At 39.0% G+C, this 15,122-nt stretch overlaps 1 long non-coding RNA gene across 1 annotated transcript in view; it reads right to left on the reverse strand.

Annotated features, from left to right (window-relative positions):
- LOC137620146 (uncharacterized) overlaps positions 1–15,122 on the reverse strand; it is a 43,562-nt gene that overhangs the window by 10,782 nt on the left and 17,658 nt on the right. Inside the window, exon 2 of the long non-coding RNA XR_011039993.1 lies at positions 14,492–14,518. This is a non-coding gene — a long non-coding RNA (uncharacterized lncRNA). The remainder of the gene's footprint in view (positions 1–14,491; positions 14,519–15,122) is intronic.

Genomic DNA, 15,122 nt, shown 5'->3' on the forward strand with positions numbered 1-15,122 from the left:
AGTAGAGCGCAAACCTCCGCCGCTGCAACTTATTTCTCGACCGTTTGCTCTACCTTAACCATGACCTTTGCCCTTAACATGCATTAATTGGCATGGATTTTCATACACTCAAATATGAACCACGTCTGAAGTCTCTGTGACAACGATGTCCAAACTTATGGCTGATTATGTGAATTGGACATTTTGTTTGACCGTGACCTTGACCTTTACCTTCCAAAATCTAATAATGTCCAGCTTCTTGCATAACAGTTAATCTCTGCAAGTTTCATTAATCTACGATTAAAATTGTGGCCAGGACGCTGTTCACAAAGAAAAACACAAATTACAAACTCACAAAATGGTAAAACATAACCTTAGCACTTCGTTGGCGGAGGTATTAATAGTATGCCTAAAGCATGTGGGGTCACGTAAACTATACAGTATGTCAAGCCACTGTTAGTTCCAGCTTACAACGCTCTCAATGAGAATAACTGCCATTTCATCCTCAAGTCAACATGCACTAGTCATAAACAATAACAAATACATTGACTTACGATTAATAAAAACGATAAATCAACTGTGAAACTTTGGAACACTGGGAGGTACATGGTCAGGTTTGTGCAACTTGCCAGTTCAATTCCAAAGTCCCTCTCTCACCTTACATGTTTCCTGTCTTGCATATAGATTGCCTGGACCTTGGGGGGCCAGGCATGGGCTCTTGCAATACAACAGTCGGTTAGTTGCAGGTTCCTACTGTGGAATGCTTGGCATACATAGTAACCTTAGGACAATCAAAAGAACACTGCTGCAGGAAAGACACACAGTGGTACAGTAATGTCTCCCCCTCACAGCTTCACAAGTCTAACGGAGAAGGAATAAGTTGCCAGTTTGCTAAATAACAAACAAACAATTTTTGAACGATAAACAATAAAAAACAAACAAAAACCATTTTGACAGATGTCTAGGGTTTACCTATATTGACGTGATTTGCATTATAAACTGAATAAACTAATCAAAATTACATAGCGATCGATTTTCGAAACGAAAATTCGGATGTGTTTTGCCAAATCATAGATTTCTTTTTAGCTTACATTTCATAAAAATTTCGATTTTTCGGTTCAAATACTCTTGAAATATAATATTCTCTCTCTCTCTCTCTCTCTCTCTCTCTCTCTCTCTCTCTCTCTCTCTCTCTCTCTCTCTCTCTCTCTCGTACCTGTTCGCTGAATCCTTAATCCTGTTACACCATAAACTCTATGCTAGGTAGGCCTACTTCTAAAAATTCTAATTCTGAATACTGAGAGAGAGAGAGAGAGAGAGAGAGAGAGAGAGAGAGAGAGAGAGAGAGAGAGAGAGAGAGAGAGAGAGAGACCTACTGGCCTCCCAGGAGGAAGGGCGATGCTGTACTTTCAAAATCTCTTTCAGTGAATCTAGATTTTACAAAATTGGAAACCGTGACAACTTTTTATTTCTATGGTAAAATTACGTTTAATTGTTGAATTTACGAGTTATATGTTTTAGCGTTGGGTCTGGGGAGACATTCACCTCAGAGACAGTTGTGAAAATATATCACGTAGAATAAGATTGAACCCATAGACTTGGTTACAAATGGGAGTAGTTTTTGCCCACTATGTAGGAGGGGTGGATTACCCCACATTCTGAAACTCTGTTATTATTATTATTATTATTATTATTATTATTATCTAAGCTACAACCCTAGTTGGAAAAGCAGGATACTATAAGCCCTATAAGAGCTCCAACGGGGAAAATGGCCCAGTGAGGAAAGGAAATAAAGAAATATCATTACCCACCAATTTTACATACATACATACATATACCAAAGGCACTTCCCCCAATTTTGGGGGGTAGCCGACAACAACAAGAAACAAAACAAAAAAGGGGACCTCTACTCTCTACGTTCCTCCAGCCTAACCAGGGACTCAGCCGAGTTCAGCTGGTACTGCTAGGGTGCCACAGCCCAACCTCCCACATTTCCACCACAGATGAAGCTTCATACTGCTGAGTCCCCTACTGCTGCTACCTCCGCGGTCATCTAAGGCACCGGAGGAAGCAGCAGGCCCTACCGGAACTGCGTCACAATCGCTCGCCATTCATTCCTATTTCTAGCACGCTCTCTTGCCTCTCTCACATCTATCCTCCTATCACCCAGAGCTTTCTTCACACCATCCATCCACCCAAACCTTGGCCTTCCTCTTGTACTTCTCCCATCAACTCTTGCATTCATCACCTTCTTTAGCAGACAGCCATTTTCCATTCTCTCAACATGGCCAAACCACCTCAACACATTCATATCCACTCTAGCCGCTAACTCATTTCTTACACCCGTTCTCACCCTCACCACTTCGTTCCTAACACTATCTACTCGAGATACACCAGCCATACTCCTCACACTCTTCATCTCAAACACATTCAATTTCTGTCTCTCCATCACTTTCATTCCACACAACTCCGATCCATACATCACAGTTGGTACAATCACTTTCTCATATAGAACTCTCTTTACATTCATGCCCAACCCTCTATTTTTTACTACTCCCTTAACTGCCCCCAACACTTTGCAACCTTCATTCACTCTCTGACGTACATCTGCTTCCACTCCACCATTTGCTGCAACAACAGACCCCAAGTACTTAAACTGATCCACCTCCTCAAGTAACTCTCCATTCAACATGACATTCAACCTTGCACCACCTTCCCTTCTCGTACATCTCATAACCTTACTCTTACCCACATTAACTCTCAACTTCCTTCTCTCACACACCCTTCCAAATTCTGTCACTAGTCGGTCAAGCTTCTCTTCTGTGTCTGCTACCAGTACAGTATCATCCGCAAACAACAAATGATTTCCCTCCCATTCATGATCATTCTCGCCTACCAGTTTTAATCCTCGTCCAAGCACTCGAGCATTCACCTCTCTCACCACTCCAACATACAAGTTAAACAACCACGGCGACATCACACATCCCTGTCTCAGCCCCACTCTCACCGGAAACCAATCGCTCACTTCATTTCCTATTCTAACACATGCTTTACTACCTTTGTAGAAACTTTTCACTGCTTGCAACAACCTTCCACCAACTCCATATAACCTCATCACATTCCACATTGCTTCCCTATCAACTCTATCATATGCTTTCTCCAGATCCATAAACGCAACATACACCTTCTTACCTTTTGCTAAATATTTCTCGCATATCTGCCTAACTGTAAAAATCTGATTCATACAACCCCTACCTCTTCTAAAACCACCCTGTACTTCCAAGATTGCATTCTCTGTTTTATCCTTAATCCTATTAATCAGTACTCTACCATACACTTTTCCAACTACACTCAACAAACTAATACCTCTTGAATTACAACACTCATGCACATCTCCCTTACCCTTATATAGTGGTACAATACATGCACAGACCCAATCTACTGGTACCATTGACAACACAAAACACACATTAAACAATCTCACCAACCATACAAGTACAGTCACGCCCCCTTTCTTCAACATCTCAGCTTTCACACCATCCATACCAGATGCTTTTCCTACTCTCGTTTCATCTAGTGCTCTCCTCACTTCCTCTATTGTAATCTCTCTCTCATTCTCATCTCCCATCACTGGCACCTCAACACCTGGAACAGCAATTATATCTGCCTCCCTATCATCCTCAACATTCAGCAAACTTTCAAAATATTCCGCCCACCTTTTCCTTGCCTCCTCTCCTTTTAACAACCTTCCATTTCCATCTTTCACTGTCTCTTCAATTCTTGCGCCGGCCTTCCTTACTCTCTTCACTTCTTTCCAAAACTACTTCTTATTCTCTTCATATGACTGACCCAGTCCCTGACCCCACCTCAGGTCAGCTGCCCTCTTTGCCTCACGTACCTTGCGCTTTACTTCCACCTTTTGCTCTCTATATTTTTCATACTTCTCTATACTATTACTCTGCAGCCATTCTTCAAAAGCCCTCTCTTTCTCTTCCACTTTTACCTTCACTCCTTCATTCCACCATTCACTGCCCTTCCTCATGCTGCCTCCAACAACCTTCTTTCCACATACATCACTTGCAATCCCAACAAAATTTTCTTTTGCTAACTTCCACTCCTCCTCTAAATTACCAGTTTCTCTTACTCTCACCTCGTCATATGCCATTTTCAACCTTTCCTGATATTTACTTTTTACCCCCGGTTTTATTAGCTCTTCAACCCTCACTAGCTCCCTTTTACATCCACCTACTCTATTCCCCCACTCTTTTGCTACAACTAATTTTCCTTCCACCAAAAAATGATCAGACATACCGTTAGCCATACCCCTAAACACGTGCACGTCTTTCAATCTTCCAAACATTCTTTTAGTTATCAACACATAATCCATTAATGCCCTTTCTACTACTCTTCCATTTGCCACTCTTACCCATGTATACTTATTTTTCTTTCTTTTTAAAAAAGCTAGCACTTATTACCATCTCTTGTTCAACACACATATCTACCAGTCTCTCACCACTCTCATTTTCACCTGGTACGCCATACTTCCCACCAATTTTAGGGAGTATATTTGGAACTCAACCTACTTCCTGGCCACAATTTTAATCATAGAGTAATGAAACTTTCAGGGATTAGCTGTTACGTAAAATGCTGGAAATTATTAAATTTTGTAAGGTCAAGGTCACGTTCAAACAAAATCTCCAATGTCCAATTCACGTAATCAACCATAAGCTTGGACATCGTTGTCACAGATACTTCAAACTTGGTTCAAATATGTGTGTGAAAATCCACTCCAATTAATACATATTAATATCAAAGGTTAAGGTCAAGCAAAAGGTCGAGAAATAAGCTGTCGCAGTGGAGGTCTGGACTCTACTGAGTGGCCCCTCTAGTGATTATTATTACTAGCCAAGCTGCATCCCTATTGCTGAGAGAGAGAGAGAGAGAGAGAGAGAGAGAGAGAGAGAGAGAGAGAGAGAGAGAGATTCGTATTATGGCTATTACCTATAAACAAACTATATCACCATAAAGATATATGAAAGAGAAAATAGTCAAACAAGCAGATGCAGTATTGATAATCATGATAAAACATATTCAATCCTACTAAGATCAACAGGGAATGCCTCTTAGCTGAAACCATGCCAGCAAGGACGCTATTAATCGAGCTATCAAGAGCAAATTTAACTACAAACCCCAATTGCCAGTGCATCAAGGAAGCACAAAATCATGCCAAAGTCATTGGCAGTTTCTCCAGAAGCAAGCACCTACGTATCCGTGAGGCTCTCATAAAGCAGGAGAAACCAACACTCAATACTACACAGGAAATATTCCTCCTACCCATCTGCTGTTAAGAGTCCACCCCTCAAACTACAGAATCCCAACAGATTATGACAAACCCTACCAAGGCAGCCACGAGGAAGTTAACAGTAACCACATTGACACTGGGACTCTATCCAAGAATGAAGCAGTTATTAGGGACATATTCACAGATCAAAGACTGACGTCCAAGAAATTAGCTACGATACCATAGATACAAACCGGATCTCGAATCACCTCAAAATGTTCACACCACACCCAATTTGAAACAACATTCCATGGAAATTATTCTTGTCCCTCAATATGAAAGCAAAGGACATCCACCGCCGAATTAAAACGGCCAATGTGGTAACGTCCCTAACTGGTTAACGCCAGACTGGGGTTCAGTTCCGCTCAAACTCGTTAGTTCCTTTGGTCACGGCAACCTCACCATCCTTCTGAGCTAAGGATCTGGGCTTTGGGGGGAGCATATAAGTCTACCTGCTGGGTCATCAGCAGCCATTACCTGGCACTCCTTGGTCCTAGACTCCTAGCTTGGGTGGAGAGAGTTCTTGGGCGCTGATCACATGTATATATGGTCAGTCTCTAAGGCATTGTCCTGTCCCTTGCCTCTGCCATTCATGAGTCGCCTTTAAACCTATAAAACCTTTAAAAAAATTAGTTAATATCATCGGTGGCAAAGTGAGAACCCAACAGCAGAAAAGCAATTATTTTAACTGAATAAAAACCCTACCCCTGTCCAGGATGGAATTCTAAAACTCGGCCTTAATTGCCACTGTCGGAGCCCCTGGGCTTATAGCATCCTGCTTTTCCAACTAGGGTTGTAGCTTAGCAAGTAATAATAATAATAATAATAATAATAATAATAATAATAATAATAATAATAATAATAATAATAATAATAATAATGGGGCACAAAACCAAAAGAAACTGACAAAAGGACGAAGACTGAGCTGCTCCTCGACTCGATCCAACATCCCGAAAAGTAAAGGCACCCTCCAGACAACTGATACCCTCCACATAAAGTTCTTAAGCTTATACATGCATAACAAGAATAGCCAAAACATTACCGAATGAACGGATGAAAGCGAGCTAGTGTACAAGCAAGCAAGCTCTTACATTCAAACACATTAATCCGTCGGGCTGACACACTCGAAGTATAATCACATCTGGGTAAACTAAATATAACGTTTTTCATATCAAACATTTCACGTTACTCCACTTGAGACATACTTGAGCAGATACCATGGAAAATTAGCAAGTAACTCGAACCATGTTGACAAGAGATATTGGAATAGAACGACTGTCTAGATTATTTCTTTTTTATCTCAAGAGAATTTAAATCCACGAAATAAAAATGAAATTATCTTAAAATTTCCCCCTACTCGTTCCCTCGTTTGGCTGGTGGTACGGTAGCTCTAAGTAGCTAAGATTTCAGAGGACCTTAGTGTCATTCTCAAGATTCTACTTTGAAAACTTAATCGGTCTCACTTCACGCTAAAACTTTTGGCCACGTTGCTGCCGAGTTTACGTTCTGTTAAAGAGGACCAGGCAATCTACTGTACAACCAATATTCTATAGACATAGTCTACAACAACAACATGATTATTATTATTATTATTATTATTATTATTATTGTTGTTGTTGTTGTTGTTTGCTAAGCTACAACCCTAGTTGAAAAAGCAAGATGCTAGAAACCCAAGGCATCCTAAAGGGAAAGTAGCCCAGTGAGGAAAGGAAATTAGGAAATAAATAAGCTATAAGAGATGTAATGAACAATTAAAATTAAATATTCCAAGAGCAGTAACAACATTAAAATAAATTTTTCAAATATAATCTAAGAGGAGGAAAAATATATAGAATATTATGCCAGAGTGTACCCTTAAGCAAGAGAACTCTAACCCAAGACTGTGGAAGACCATGGTGCAGAGGCTATGGCACTACTGGTTATGAAACAGCAATATAGTTCTCTAAAACTTAAAACAAACCAGCCACTGTGGAACCCACGCAATTTGTTTATCATATACAGTACATTCTTTAAGCATCTGGAATATGCCGTGGTCCGTTCTAATTGACACATTCTGCCAATTATAATCATCATCTCCTACGCTTATTGAGGCAAAGGGCCTCGATTAAATTTCACCAATCGTCTCTATCTTGAGCTTTTAATTCAATACTTCTCAATTTATCGTCTCGTTTCATGCTCCATAAATCTCAGCCATGTAGGCCTGGGTCTTCCAACTCTTCTAGTGCCTTATGGAGCCCAGTGAAAGTTTGGTGAACTAATCTACCTTAGGGAGTGGGAAAAGCATGCCCGATACATTTCCAACTGCCCCCCCTCATGATTTCATCCACATATGGTAGTCGAGTAATTTCTCTTATAATTCCATTTCTATTCCTGTCTTGTCATTTAACTCTCAATTTTCTTCTGAAAGTTTTTTCTCATATCTACTCAATCATCTGTTAGAGATTGTTTTATTGTCATATCACGACTCATCGGTTATCCTATCTAGGGGGTGAAACATCCCTTGATAATTTTACTCCCCCTGTTTATTTTGAAACTTTCCAAACAGTACTTCAAGCTAAGTAAGATATAGCAACAAAAGTCACTTCCAGTAATAACACGATTAATCTCATTTTCCAAAGGGAACATTCATCTAAATATTTCTTTACAGAATCAATGTTTCTAAGATGATATTTCCATTAATTCACACAGTCTAATCCCTATCTGGACTAAATTGTCGTCAATGTTCGTTTATTTTTCTTCCTCATCACCAGAGATAAAGTTCAATTTGACTTTTTTTTTTTTTTATTGTTTAAATGATAAGATTAGAAATGAAGCTATAAGAAATTACTCGAATGCCATATGTGGATGAGATCATGGTGAGGGGTAGATGGAGATGGATTGGGCATGCTCTTCGCACACCCTAAGAGAGATTAGTTCGCCATACTTTCAACTGGGATCCAGAAGGTACTAGAAGAGTTGGAAGACCCAGGCCTACAAGGCTGAGGACTATGAAGCGCGGAGTAGGTGCTGATGAATGGCGAAGTATTGATTTAAAAGCTCAAGAAAGAGACAACTGACGAAATCTAACGAAGGCCCTTTGCCTTAATACGCGTAGGAGATAATGATGATGATGATGATGACGTTTAAATGTCATTCACTTACATTAGTCAGAAGGGAGTTTATCTCTCAGTTGTAATTTCAATGTCATTAATGCTAAAGTAAAATTGTGTATCATCCCGAAGTAGATTGAATCAACTCCATGCCTCTGTAGAACTTATGATAAACCAATAATATAAATATATACTAAAGTGCATTAGACTGGACTCATTAATTTGTTCTTAAATGTCTGGCACTGGGTCCTGGAAGGCCGTTCAGTGACCTAGAGCAGATGTGGAACCCCGCAGATAAGTATAGGGTTTAAAGGTCACATATGAATGGAAGAGGCAAGGGACAGTAACAGTACCCAAGAGACTGACCATATATACATATAATCAGATAAAATTAGGACCAGGGAGGGCCAGGCAATGGCTGCTGATGACTCAGTACGTTAGACCTATAGGCTCCCCACCAATCGTTCATCCTTGCTCACATGGATGGTGAGGTTGCAGACACTACTAAAAGCTATTAAGCTTGATGGATCTCGAACCCCAGTCCAGCAGATTGCTAGGCATGGACGTTTCCAATAGCTTACGAGAGCCCAAATTATAGGATTGGACTGAGCCCAATATTCCTTATATGATTATCTTTAGTAGCTCTTTATGAACTAAGGTTGTGGTGGTCTTATTGGTAACGTCCCTGACTGGTGAACGCCAGACTGGGGTTCGAGTCCCGCTCAAACTCGTTAGTTCCTTTGGTCAATGCAACCTCACCATCCTTGTGAGCTAAGGATTGGGGTTTGGGAGAGCCTATAGGGCTACCTGCTAAGTCATCAGCAGCCATTGCCTGGCCATTCTTGGTCCTAGCTTGGGTGGAGAGGGGGTTTAGGCGCTGATCATATGTATATACGGGTCAGCCTCTAAGGCATTGTCTTGCTTGATAGGGCAATGTCACTGTCCCTTGCCTCTGCCATTCATGAGTGACCTTTAAACCTTTAAACCACCAAATAAATAAGGACATTGGAGTAGATATTGACAACGCTCTCTTGTAAACGTCTAGAAAAACCAATTGTTCTAACCCTAAACAGTCACGTCAACGTAGCAATAAAATTAATTGATCTACATTGGCTACCAGTAACGGCAAGAAGTATTTACTAGAAGTCTTATGACTTACCAAGAACTACAATTTGGAAAACCAAATTACATGAATGAATTATTAAATGGCTTTCACATTGACACGGATATGACTTAAAAGACATAGCGTAGATCGTCATAGATTGAGGCGAGATGTAATTTAAATATAGGTTTTAGAGCGTTTGCATCGTGTGCAACAAGAATCTATAATAAGCTGCCAAAAAAATCTCAAGAACAGTGAAAGTTTGCAGAGTTTTAAGAAGAAATTGAAAACCCACTCATTCACTGAATGCTACGACTTGAGTGAAAAGTGCATCAGACAAGAACATAGATGTTAACTAAAATATGTACGAGGGAGGCTCTACGGAGCGCTGCACCAGCAGTAGAGTTGGGCCTTGAAGACTACTCACATGTAAGTAACAAGAATGTAAACACATCTTGGTCTCAATCCAGGATTTTAGGCTGAAGGGGAAGCACAGTTTGAAGGCTTCAATTTCGTCAAAATCGCTGGAAATCTCAACACTTTGAAGCTAAATTACAACTGGAAAAGGAATAATTCCATACATTACACAAGATAAAACACACATTTTAATACCACCTGGAATAACTGGAAAACTTCAATCCCAGTGAAATAGAATGATAAAATTACCTTAAGAAGCCAACACGATTCTTCCACTGGGAGTGCTTGCCAGCAAATAGCGAACTTCTAACTCTGAGACTAAGTTACCCACTCAGGTGGGGGAGTGGTAAGGATTCATTATCCTTTTGAAACCCATTATAAACTAGAAAAGCCCTCTGAGTGCAGATCTCCGCCATGGCAGCTTATCCCTCGAAACCAGCTTGACTTTCACAGAATCAATTTAGACCGTAGGCGTATTTTTCGGCCGACCTTTTACTCGACCTTGACCTTGAACTTTGACCTCAGACTTTCATACCTGAATCACTTCCACGTCTCAACATAACAATTAATCCGTGAAAGTTTCACAACTCTATGAGTAAAATTGTAGCCATGGAGTTGTTCACAGACAGACAGACAAACGGGTTCGAAAACATAACCTCCTTCCAAATTCGTTAGCGGTGGTAATAAGACAAAGATAAAGTTCAGCAAAACAGTTAAACTTATTAGTCCTTAAATTGATCACTCCTATACTAATTGATTTACACTGGCTGCCTATTGAAACAAGAATTTTGTTTAACATATGTACAAAAACCTATTAAGTTATCAGAACCGGACGTCCAAAATATCTAAAGAGAATTGTTACACATCATACAGCCAACAACTCGTGTCGACACGAGAAAAGTTACAGATGGTTTCTAATTATTGGATTCAAGATACATAGTCAACTGCACTAGACTCTAGAGCTTTCAAATATGCGGCCGCAAGACCATACAATAAACTCCCTCTAGACATACGAGGGATTGAAGATATTATCAAGGCAGAGGAAACTGAAGACTTTGTTCTCTAATTGCTTTGATAATATGGAATTGACAATAAATGAGCAATATGCGGTGTGAAATGATGAATGCCTTGGAATGTATACGATAAAAACGAATTACGAAAAGTCCTGGAGCGTATAAGGTTCCCTTGCAGTATAGGACCAGAAAAGCAACCCTTAAAGTAAATGTAAACTATACGAGAGATCATTAACAGTCGCCAGTACGGGCTAGACTTCTAACCAGACCCTGAACCACAAAAAGGCATTATTATAAACAAGAGTAATCACAGATTTCTGACCTCTGCTAAAGGTTGATGGAGTAGTCCATGACCTGAGATATATCTGTGGTGGAAATTCGTCAAAATCCGTCGAGTAGTTTTGACGTAATCCTGTCCACTGACACACAGACAAATAAATAAATAAACCGACTCAATTTTATAACCTCCTTGGGTGAGATAACAAGCCACGATTATTGCAATATGAAAATCACATCTAGATGACCTACATCACCTGGAAACACAAACATGATTTCACGTAGACACGTATTTTAAATTTTGGTTCCTAAAGAGAAATTTCAAATAAAGATTAACACTGTAGCATGGTGTCACTACCTACATATCAAAGATGTGGAACCAGTGTTTAGGTACGAACAATTTAAAGGCTTAAAGGTTTAAAGGCCACTCATGAATGGTAGAGGCAAAGGACCGTGACATTGCCCTATCAAGCAGGATAATGCCCAAGAGACTGACCATATACACACATGATCAGCGGCCAAGAACCTTCTCCATTCAAGATAGGCCAGGGATGGTCAGGCAATAGCTGTTGCTGACTCAGCAGATAAGACCTATAGGCTCCCCTGAACACCCCAAATCCTTAGCTCATATGGATGGTGAGGTTACCGCGACAAAAGGAACTAACAAGTTTGAACGGGACTCGAACGCCAGTCTGGCAATCACCAGGCAAAGACGTTACATTGGCAAATGTGAACATTCAATTCATTTGTACTCTAAGTTAGATTAAAATTATACTTGTTATAAAATCTGAACTAGGTTTTTCTGGGTTAACTCAACAGGAGCACTGGTCCTTTATGACCACCCTTAGCAAAGTCCAAATTACTTTTGTTGTTGATTATTGTAGATCAATGAAAACAAATTTTCTTACATAGAAGATACCTTTCTATCATGTGCTGACATAAATAATCTGTATCTAGGAATTCAATCAACGGATCCTACATACTGCCTTCGAGTATTTAGTTACGAGAGAGAGAGAGAGAGAGAGAGAGAGAGAGAGAGAGAGAGAGAGAGAGAGAGAGAGAGAGAGAGAGAGAGAGTTGTGGATACTGATAATGCGAGCTGCCTATAAAAGTTGAAGATGCCAAGGAAAGAATTTTAAATCTATTTAACTGACAAAAACACAGCTTTGTGAATGCTGAATTTCCTAGGGCTATTATTATTATTATTATTATTATTATTATTATTATTATTACTAGGTAAGCTACAACCTTAGTTGGAAAAGCAGGATGATATAAGCCCAAGGTCCCCAACATGTAGAAATAGCCCATTAAGGTAAGGAAATAAGGAAATAAATAAACGATGTAAGTAGTAATAAACAATTAAAATAAAATATTTTAAAAACATTAACAAATTAAAACAGATATTTTATATATAAAATATAAGACTTGTGCCAGCCTGTACAACATGAAAATATTTGCTGCATGTTGAATTGTTTAGTGTATGTATGTATACATACCTCTCCTACACCTATCACATCAAATTCATGGCTGCTTCTTACGTGTTTGAAAGAGAAAATATACCAAAATTAAGCAGTCTTTTACGACATTTCATCGCCACCAACAGTTTTCACAATCTTAACTAGAGGGGCACTCAGTGGACCGCAGACCTCCGCCGAGGAAGCTTATTTCTCGACCTTTGGCTCGACATTGACCTTGACCTTTGACATTAACATGTATTAATTGGCGTGGATTTTCATACAATTAAATATGAACCAAATTTGAAGTCCCTGAGACAACGATGTCCAAATTTATGGCTGATTACGTGAATTGGACATTTTCCTTGACCGTAACCGTGACCTTTGACCTTAACCTTCCAAAATTTAATCATTTACAGATTTTTGCATAACAGTTAATCCCTGCAAGTCTCATTGCTCTATGATTAAAATTGTGGCCAGGAAGCAGTTTACAAACACACACACAAACAGGGACGAAAACATAACCTCCTTCTAACTTCGTAAGCGGAGGTAATTAAACAGTCTTTTGCGACATTTAATCGCCACAAACAGTTTTCACAATCTTAAAATTGTGAGAAAATTGCCAATTTTTCTCCCAAATCAAATCAGAGTATGTAACTGGAATCCAGTACCATAATTTTCCAGTTAAATATTGATTAGATTTTACGAAAATACGGCTTTTTAATTTCATCAATGGTTTTAAGAGGGAATTTAGGCCTAGAACCAGGCACTGGAAGGCTAATGTCTCCGTTTTTTCTTTTACCAACAACTAAGATTAAAAACTAGACTGTAATGTTAACTTGGAACTCAAAACCACAAAATGACTGTTGTGCAAATTCACAGATTTGGAACTCATCACGCGCTAAAAAACGATTTTGCCAAACGTCAAAATGAAATATCTTCGCAAATTTAAGTCTTTTGTAAGAAAATCACTTCTTATTCAAATTTCTATGAGTTCAAAGTAATAAAATTTCCATTGTTGAATATCTACCTATGAAGAAAACTATTGTTAAATTTTGAGGGAAATGAGGGATATTAAAGTTTACCTCCCAAAAAATCCAAGATATTTTGGAGATTGATCAAGTACTCAAGTTTTATGCCCTGAACCGTAAAAATAATCCCCGATATGTGGAAGAATCCCCAAAAGTGGGGCCCTTGGTCAAAGATTGACTTCAGCCAATCAGAGACCGCCACTATACTCTGCATTTCTAGTGTTTCATCAGAACAGATACTCACCAGAACGTCAGCCGGGCAAGCGCAACCCCACAAGTTTGGTGCCCAACCACAGCAGCGGCTTCTCCAGTAAACAGCTTAAACTCATAGTCCCGATCTGGGATCGATGTAGGCAAGTGAATGTTATAGGCGAATACGTTACCACTGTACTAGTCAGTATAAACAATTCAATATCTAATAGACATACAGTATACAAGTGAAACAAAGTAACTTAAATACAAAGACCTATTATAATTGAATCTAAGAGTCTTACGTTACAAGAGAAGTATTGAAATCTACGCAACCAGTCATTATTGATGCTACATGCTTGTGTTACATTAAAGGAGCCGAGATCCTTTAATATGTACCACCGCCAGGTTTCCACATGCAGACGTCACCAGCCAGGAGACACAGAAGGATATTTAAATTTATAGACTACAAGATATGGTAATTAATTAGATGCAAACTTGTTTTTAAATCGACTTCGTGTCTCCTGGGGGACCACCATTAACGACTGGGTTTATGCTAAAAATTTCCTAGCTTTTTAAAATCTTTGAAATACTTCTTACCTGTTTACTGTATAACAATCACACCATCTGCAAAAGAGAAAAATACATAATTAGAATCACATATGAAGCTGATTATGATCAGCAGATTTTTAATGGAAAATATTACACTTAACATGAAAACTAATAATGATTTAAGTTTTTAAGGAAACTGAATTATTTTCCTGTTTTCTGAGTTACGCTAAGGTAAATTTGATAATTGATATCGACTACCGGATATAATTCTTCAAATATTTGAGATTGAAGCTTTAAACTTTGTACATGACATAAAATCTAGAAAATCCTAGTGTGGCCAAGCTTTCAGTGTGGCATGAGACCACATAAGCCTTCTGCAAGTAACATTGTAAGTAATTAGGCAAGTAGATAAATAACCAATTAACTAAGTATATATGTAACCAATCAAGTAGGTAGATAAGTAACCAATTAAGTACATAAGTAACCAATTAAGTATATAAATAACCAATCAAGTAATAAGACTGGTAACATAAAGCTGTTGTTGTAGTATCGTAAGAAATACAAAAATAATAAAGGCCGACACCGTTCAAGAAATTGATCTAATTTCTCAGCCAGTTCATTGAGATGTGATTTCAAACGGTCATTCCCTTTCAAGAAAATTTAACAAAATGAAAAATTG

This window comes from Palaemon carinicauda, chromosome 26, assembly GCF_036898095.1.
Source record: "Palaemon carinicauda isolate YSFRI2023 chromosome 26, ASM3689809v2, whole genome shotgun sequence".
Classification (NCBI taxonomy): domain Eukaryota; kingdom Metazoa; phylum Arthropoda; class Malacostraca; order Decapoda; family Palaemonidae; genus Palaemon; species Palaemon carinicauda.